This window comes from Capricornis sumatraensis, chromosome 10, assembly GCF_032405125.1.
Source record: "Capricornis sumatraensis isolate serow.1 chromosome 10, serow.2, whole genome shotgun sequence".
Classification (NCBI taxonomy): Eukaryota; Metazoa; Chordata; class Mammalia; order Artiodactyla; family Bovidae; genus Capricornis; species Capricornis sumatraensis.
In genome coordinates this window covers 57681282-57689007 of record NC_091078.1, presented here as the reverse complement: position 1 = coordinate 57689007, position 7726 = coordinate 57681282, and the positions used below count along the sequence as shown (strand labels likewise).

The window sequence follows — 7726 nt, the reverse complement described above, 5'->3', positions numbered from 1 at the left end:
AACAGCAGTCTCGGTTCTGTTCATAGGAAGCTGATTCCTGCTGACCCTTGGGAAGCTTATTGGAAAAGTGTGCAGCCATAGAAGTGTATTCCCACTCCACTCAAAAGAGGAGTGATTATCTTTGGCCAGGAAAGTCAAGGGTATCTATCTAACAAAAATAACTTTCCAGCTGGATTTTGAAGGATGAATAGGAGTTTTCTAGGTGGGGAAGGTGCAGCTTAGCCATAGAGACGTGAAACCGTACAATTGTTCAGTGACCCGACAGGTCCCATGGTATGAGGAAGAGAAGAGTGGAAGCTAAAGCCAAGGTCACAGTCACGGGGGCCCTTGTGAGCTCCGCTCAGGAATTGGGAATTTATCCTCAGTAATGGTACTAAAAATAGCTAACATTCACTGAGTGCTTTCTGCCAGCCAGGCACAGCACTAAGCACTTTATAAGACTCATCTTGCTGAATCGTTGAATCAACCCTGGAGGCAGAGACCATAATAAGGACCAATTTGCAGATGGTGAAACTGAAGGCCCAGAAAGGTTAAGTAACGTGCGCACCATCACACACCTACCAAGTAGCGGGATTTGAGTGGGGCCTCAGGTGTCAGTCTAACAGCTTTGCATTGTACTACCTGTCGAGTGCAGACCATGGGCTCTGCCAAAAGTTTTTCAGCTGAAGGAGAGGGACAAGGAGATGACCACAGGTGATAGAACTTGTGGTGTTCCAACTTCCTTCCCTGTTAAAGGATATGCCACTCTCCCACCCCTAGCTTCAGTTGCTCCCTAATGAGGTTCGCTGCTGCCAAATCACACTGTGAGAGGAGGATGGACGAGTGGAATTTGGGTTGATCAGCTTGATGTAGAACCAAGAGAAGGTGATGAATGTTTCAGGGTCCTGATCTGAACCTGTAGTACTTCCAGGGAGATGCCAACACCCTACAGTCAGTTGGAGGGTCTAGGAAGGAGATTTGGGCTGGAGGCAGAAACTTGGAATCATCCGCAGAGGCTGGTCGTTGGGGCCGTGGCAGTATTAATTAGATTTTGTTCAGTGAGAATGCAGACCAGTGGTTCTCAACCCTGATGATATTAGCATCACTTTGAAAGCTTTTTAAACAAAATCAATCTATGCCTAGGCTCCACCCCCAGATATTTTAGTTCATTCCACTTAGAAGTGAGGCCCAGGCATCAGTAGTTTTGGAAGCGCCAGGGCAATCCTAATGTGGAGAAGAGGGTGGGAGAAAAGAGAGTTGAGTCCAGAGAGCCCTGAGACACTGCAACAGTTGAGGCTGGAGAAGTCTGCAGAGGAGGCTGGGACGGAGCAGTCAGAGAGGTGGGAGGGGAGCCAGCAGTGGGAGGTGTCACAGAAAGCACGGAGGGCACATGTCCCGGGAGTCTCCTGATTCTGCCAGGGAGAGTTAAAATACATTCTGAGAAGCTTGTGGATAGATGAAAAAGAATGCACAATTTAAAAACAAGTGTCCATTGGATTGAGCGACTGTGAGGGTGCTGGTGACCTTGAACACAGAAATTTCCCTCTTGGCACCCACCGAATGTGGTGCTGGGTATGTTGTTGAATGAATGAATGAATGAATGAATGAATTGGTGAGAATGGAATTTCAGTCTGGAGTAGGTTGAGGAGCAAGCAGAAGGTGAGGACGTGCAGAGAGCATGTGTAGACAGCTCTTTCAAAGAGTTTGATGGTTTAAGAGGGAGGAGATAGAGGGGAGCTGGCCGGGGGGAGGTGGGCTCAAGGGGGGGCTGTAGGAGGGCCTGGGGTGGGCGGGCAGGCGTGTGTGTCCGTGCGGTATGTCCACGTGTGCGAGCTTATGGGGAAGATGCCTCTCCCTCCCAGGGAGGGTGGGAGATCTGTGAGGTGAAAGCGTGCCCATGGTGTTCTCAGTTGCTTGGTTTGTCCAGTGGGCTGGTCAGGAAGGCCTAGGGTGAAGTGATTCTTCCCATGCAGCTCTGAGAGGGTGATTTTGATGGCAGGAACTGTGATTCCTGCTGGGGGCAAGGGGCAGGAAAGAGAGGAAGATTTGCTCTGAGGAGAGAAAAGGGTTCCAGCAAGTCGATGTCTGGGGGATAAGATGCGGTTGTCGAGAGCAGATTTCCAGAAGCAGAGGGGCTGGGCTAAAAGTCCTATGGCTAAATGCACAAAGGAGACAGAGTCGAGAAGATGAAGCCAGGGCAGCCCGTGGAGAGAGGCTGGACAATGCAGGGCACAGTCACGGGAGGGTGGGGCTTCAAAGGGAGCCCGGGCTTCGATGCCCACTGCCCTCTGCCAGCCCAGACTTGCCTGTGGTGGTGGTCTGAGGCTGAATTCAGCCTTCGGTGGTCGGAGAGCACCTGGTTTGGGTGTCCAACACATAATCTCTGCCAGGGAACATTCTAGAAGCGGTACAATTCAGATATAATACCTGCTCTCACAAAATTTGCATACTGTTGGAAAAGACAGGCTGGGTACCATGAAACAAATAGATACCAAGGACAGTTTTAGATTTTGACCAGTGCTCTATGTATGTGTGTTAGTCACTCAGTCGTGTCCAGTTCTTTGCAACCCAAGGGTTAGTCGTTCAGTTGTGTCTGACTTTTTTGTGACCCTATGGAGCCAGCCAGGCTCCTCTGTCCGTGGAATTCTCTAGGCGAGAATACTGGAGTGGGGAGTCATTCCCTTTTCCAGGGGATCTTCCCAACCCAAGGATTGAACCCAGGTCTCCTGCATTGCAGGCAGATTCTTTACTGTCTGAGCCACCAGGGAAGCCCAACCAGTGCTATAAAGGAAATAACCAGGATGAGGTGGTGGAGAGATGGGAGTGACTCTAGACTGGCTGGTCAGGGAGAGCATCTTGAAGGAGGAGGCTAAACTGAGGCCTGAGTAACACGAAAGAAGCAATCCTGAGGCCATCTGGGGCGGCAGTGTCTTGTAAAGAGAAGACTCCCAGTGCAGAGGCCCGGGGGCAGGACCAAACTTCTGAGCAGGGTTGGCTGCTGTGCTGGAGCAGAGGGACTAGTGTGGGGGTGGAGAGGGCCCTTGTGTCTGTACCCCCACCTCCCAGTTCTCAGCCCCCTCAGACCACCCCTTTGCTTATGTACTGCTTATACCACTCACCTCGGACAGGCAGCAGTTCCTGGGGACAACACTATATTTAGACTTTTCTCCTCTCTGTGGGCCTGGAACATACTGTGTGTTTTTAAGATGATCAATATGGGATGGGTGCTATTTATAGAGACCCCAAGTCAATTCCTGGGACCTGGGGCCCTTAAATGGTGGAGGAAATCCAGGACTAGGCTTTGTGGGGGCAGCCACCACCGCTGGCAGAGTGTTGGAGCCATCTGACTCACGGACTCTGAAAGTGGTATCACCTCTCCTGGCAGGCCCGCCTCACCCATCTCTGCAGAGTCACCACAGCCTTGGTGTGGGGAGCTTGGATGTCCATAGCCTATCCATCTCCAACTCTGTTTTCTTAAAAAAAATTAAAAAAAAAAAAAGGAACGCTTCATGAATTTGGGTGTCATCCTTGGGCAGGGACCATGCTAATCTTCTCTGTAGCCTTCCAATTTTAGTATATGTGCTGCCGAAGCGAGCACTCCAACTCTGTTTTCTGGAGGAGTACCTGGTGTGCCCCAGGCCCAACAGAAAATTTCACTGTGATTGTCGAAACCAGAGTCTGGTGGGACAGCCTGTCAATCTCTTGTTCATTCCTTGCTCTGTTTACTACTCTGGGTGAGCAGAAAAGGACCCTCAGGGCCTCCCAGGTTCACCCCACAAGCCAGAGAGAGGTCTGCCCAGGAGTAAATGCGAGGTTGGAGTTGGGAGCTTAGTCTCTCCAGCCGGAGGTCAGTGTGGCCAGGAACAGCCAGGGGAGGCTGCCTGGAGAAGGTGGGATGGGAGTCCAGCCGTGGAAAGCACACCATTAGGAGAGGCAGAAGGGAGCAGGTCAGGTTTTCAGCCTGTTTTCAGAAGAATGTTTATGATCTGAGGCTGGAGTTCTTTCTCTTTCTCCCCTCTTCAGTTCTTCTCCTGATTAAATCTCCCAGGGAGACAGTGGAAAGTCACGTCCCCACAGAGATATTAGCTGAGTGGAAGGACGAAGCTGCTCTCACGGAGTCTGTGTGGGCTCGAGAAGATGCCTCACCCACTTGGAGATCCCGCTGCCCGTCATCTCCAAGGGCATTCACTTCCCTCCTGAGAGCCCCAGGAAGCCAGGGCCGCTGCTGGTTGCCCCCTAGACTCAAGGTCACGCGGGCACGCACGTGGCACTAGGCCCAGAGCGGTGTCTCCCTGGCCCCACCCAGGCCTTGCCCAGGCAGTCCCCGTGCTTTCTGGGAATGGATTTTGAACAGCAGAAAGGCTCTTGCTGGCATCAGGAGGGTAGTAAACACCTTTCTGGCTGGTATTGATTCCTCGAAGGCCTGTGTGAAGGAAGAACCTGGCTCAGGAGGCGGTTTTCCGAGGGACAGCAGGGTGGGGGCAGGGTAATCTGGCTTGAAGTACCAACTCAGTTCTCAGGCTTCATTAGCATCCCTCCATCTGGACTGGGAGGTGCCCGGGAGGATCTAAGATGGGCGCAGGGGGAGATCAGACCATGGGAGGGACCAGCCCATCCCGGTCAATACCTCTTGTGTGGCCATCAAAGCCCCAGCCTCATCGACCTGGGCAGAGAGCAGGGAAGTGGTCCAGAGAGCATCTAAGAGCCAAGGTGCCTGCTCTCTGCTGCCCGGCACTGCTGCCTGCTTCTGGGCCTCTTCCTGGGGAAAATCCCAGCCCTGGGCCCATTCCCTATAGGGCCCAGGGTGCCGCCCAGGGGACACCCAACTGGTGTAGCAGTGCAGAGAGGGTGAGCGATAGAGGCCTGCCCACCGTGCCCAGACTTGAGCAGGAGAAGTCCCAGGAGCTCAGAAGCCCATTCCAGTGCCAACCCTGCCATTGTGCTGGGTCATGGGCAGTGCAGACTGCCAGTTAATAAAGCAACAGCTAGTTGATAATGAAACTGGAAATGCAGGGGAAAGCCCCCACTCACTTGCTGGGCCTGGGTGCTTATTAGATGTATAATCGCTGAGCTTCCATTTCAGGAAATGTCTGAGGGAAGAAGGGGGAAAAAAAAAAAAAAAACCTGCATAAGAATCCCCCGGGGCCGATTGTCCCCAGAGACGGCTGGACTTGGGGTCCCTTCCAGCCCTTGTGCTTTATGATTGAATTAAGGACTTGTCCCCAGATGGGTCACTTGTGTTCCTGTGAATTGCGCAAGTAATTTAAATGCCACTCACCAACAAATAAAACGTAGACGTCTCAAAAGCATTATGTTAAGCAAGAACACAACAGACAAGAGCCCATACATTGTGATTCCATGTATGAGGGGTTCTAGAACAGGCAAAGCTAGTCTGCGGTGATAGAAGTCAGAGAAGCTGACTGGAAGGGGACAGTGGGGAGCCATCCTATCTGGGGTAGTCGCTACATCCTTATGCCTGCTGACTCTCTTCAGTCGTGTCTGACTTTACGACTCTATGGACTGTAGCCCGCCAGGCTCCTCTGTTCATGGGATTCTCCAGGCAAGAATCCTGGAGTGGGTTGCCATGTCCTTCTCCAAAGGATCTTCCTGACCAAGGGATCAAACCCAGGTCTCCTGCATTGGAGAAAGATTCTTTACCACTAGCGCCACCTGGGAAGCCCCAGTAGTTACACAGACATGTGTTGAGTTGAGTTAAAACTCAGCCAACTGTACACCTAAAATCTATGCATTTGGGGCTGTATATTATGCCTCAGTTTAAGAGTGTCAAGGCTCAAGGGCCGCACATTTGGCTCTGCTGTGTTCTGGGCCCTTTTGCGGCGTGAACTTTGTGGATTAGTGGATTGGCCTCTCCCTCTGGGGACTCCTAGGTTTCTCTGGGGGATTTGCGTCTTCTTCAGTGCACACAGTAGGTGCCCCCATAAATGCCTCGGTTGCCATGGCATCTGTATACAGTTCCCCTGTGGAGGCTTTTATTGACCCAGGTATTGAGGAAAGTGAGTTGGAAGGAACCAGGTCAGAGAAAGACTTGGGATGCTGACTGCTGTCTCGGGGGCACCTCTATGCCAGGAGGGTGTTTCCTGAGCCACAGTTGGGCACCTTTCCGGCCCGGTTGTATGTATTGTGTGGGGATAGCTGCTACAGGGTCTGGGGCCGAAGTGCCCAGGGTGACTGAGCCAGCTCTCCAGCTTCTGGTCTCCGAATAGTGGATGATCCAAGTCTCCACCCAGGAGACCCGGGGCCAGAGGCAGTGCTGGGCCTTGACTGACGGCTCAGAGCTGCTCAGCACATCCTTAGTCATGGGCATTGGAGGGGAGCGGGAAGAGGAGACTTGAGCTTGGGGCGAGGGCGTGCTGTGTGCCCTGCAGAGGGTTTGCGCTTCCCCTGACCTGCCACCGAAACACCACAGGACACTCAGATGAGATGACCTGCCACTTCCTAGCCCCCAGACCCCACCCTTGCTGTTGGGAAGTGGGGATGAAAAGGCAGGAGGCTTGGGCTGAATCCAGGGCTCGGCTCAAAAGTGTCCCTTTTGGACCTGAGCTCTCCCCAGAGCTCCCAGTCCAGAAGGGGGCCTGGTCTCAAGGATCCCCTTTTCATCCCTGCCTGAGGAATCACTTGGGCAGAGCAAGCCAGTGAGGTTTTGCTGTCAGCTGAATTAGCCTCAGCTTCTGCCTGAGTGTTGGAATAAATGAGATGCAAATGCATGTAAATGAGGGCATCCCCGGCTTCTGGGGTGGGCGTGTTCACCTCAGAGAGAGATGAGGATGATTCTGCAGGACTTCCCCAGATTGCTGGGGGCTGGGAGGGCGGCTGGGAAAGGAAAGCCCCTTCGTGACGCGGCCCCCCCTTTCCAAGGACCCGGCTCCAGACTGGACAGAGTTAATGCCTGTGCAGCCTCAAAGGAATGGAGCCTGCAGGGAGCCGGTTAGCTGAAGCCCCTGCACGCACAAGGACATGCCAATGTGCCTTTGATCTGGGAGCAGGGACCTGAATGCACAGGCCACAAGCACCAGCTGACACCCCCGCTGAGCCTTTGTCCAAGCTGTTACCCTGGGAGAGCCAGGACTGTGCAGATAATTGCCTGGGCAGGAGGGCTGGCCCGAAACACGCTGTTGACCCCTCCCCTTCCCCCCCCTCCCATCCCAACCTGTGGCTGGAGCCAGCACAGCCACCCACAGCCAAGACCAGAAACCCGGGTGGCCACTTTCTAGTCCGCTGAGGATGGCTCGCTTCCCACCCATCCCCCGCCCCTCCATCTCTCCTCCCCTTCATTTTCTGCTCCCTCCCTTCCCCCACCCCCAGGTCAGCCAGAGGCCCAGCCCCGAAGCAGGTGGAGTTCTGTAAGGGTTTAGGGTCCAGTGGCTGGAACTCTAAGACAGTGCTACCCAATAGAGATATAATTCAAGCTACAAATGCGAAGTCCCAGAGGCAATTAAAAATGTTCTAGTAGCCACATTTTCCAGAGTAAACAAGTGAAATTAATTGTAATATGTTTTACTTCCCCCAGTACATATATGCAAAATACGGTCCGTTTAAGTTGTAATCGATGTTTTAAAGTTAATAATGAAATAGTTGGCACTCTTTATCGTGCCAAGCAGCTTTCCGCACCGGTGCGGAGGTAACAAGAGCACGTCTGCACTGGCCACATACCAGCCACCAGCCACGAGCCACGGGGCGTGGTGGCTTCCCCCTGGGACCAAGCAGCTCCACCGGGCCTGAGCTGGAG

The 7726-nt window shown here is 53.1% G+C and overlaps 1 non-coding gene across 1 annotated transcript; it reads right to left on the bottom strand.

Annotated features, from left to right (window-relative positions):
* Positions 1-3470: 3470 nt before the first annotated feature.
* Positions 3471-3577, bottom strand: LOC138088038 (U6 spliceosomal RNA). The gene has a single exon (XR_011145632.1). It is a non-coding gene; the product is annotated as a U6 spliceosomal RNA (small nuclear RNA).
* Between the last annotated feature and the right edge of the window lie 4149 nt (positions 3578-7726).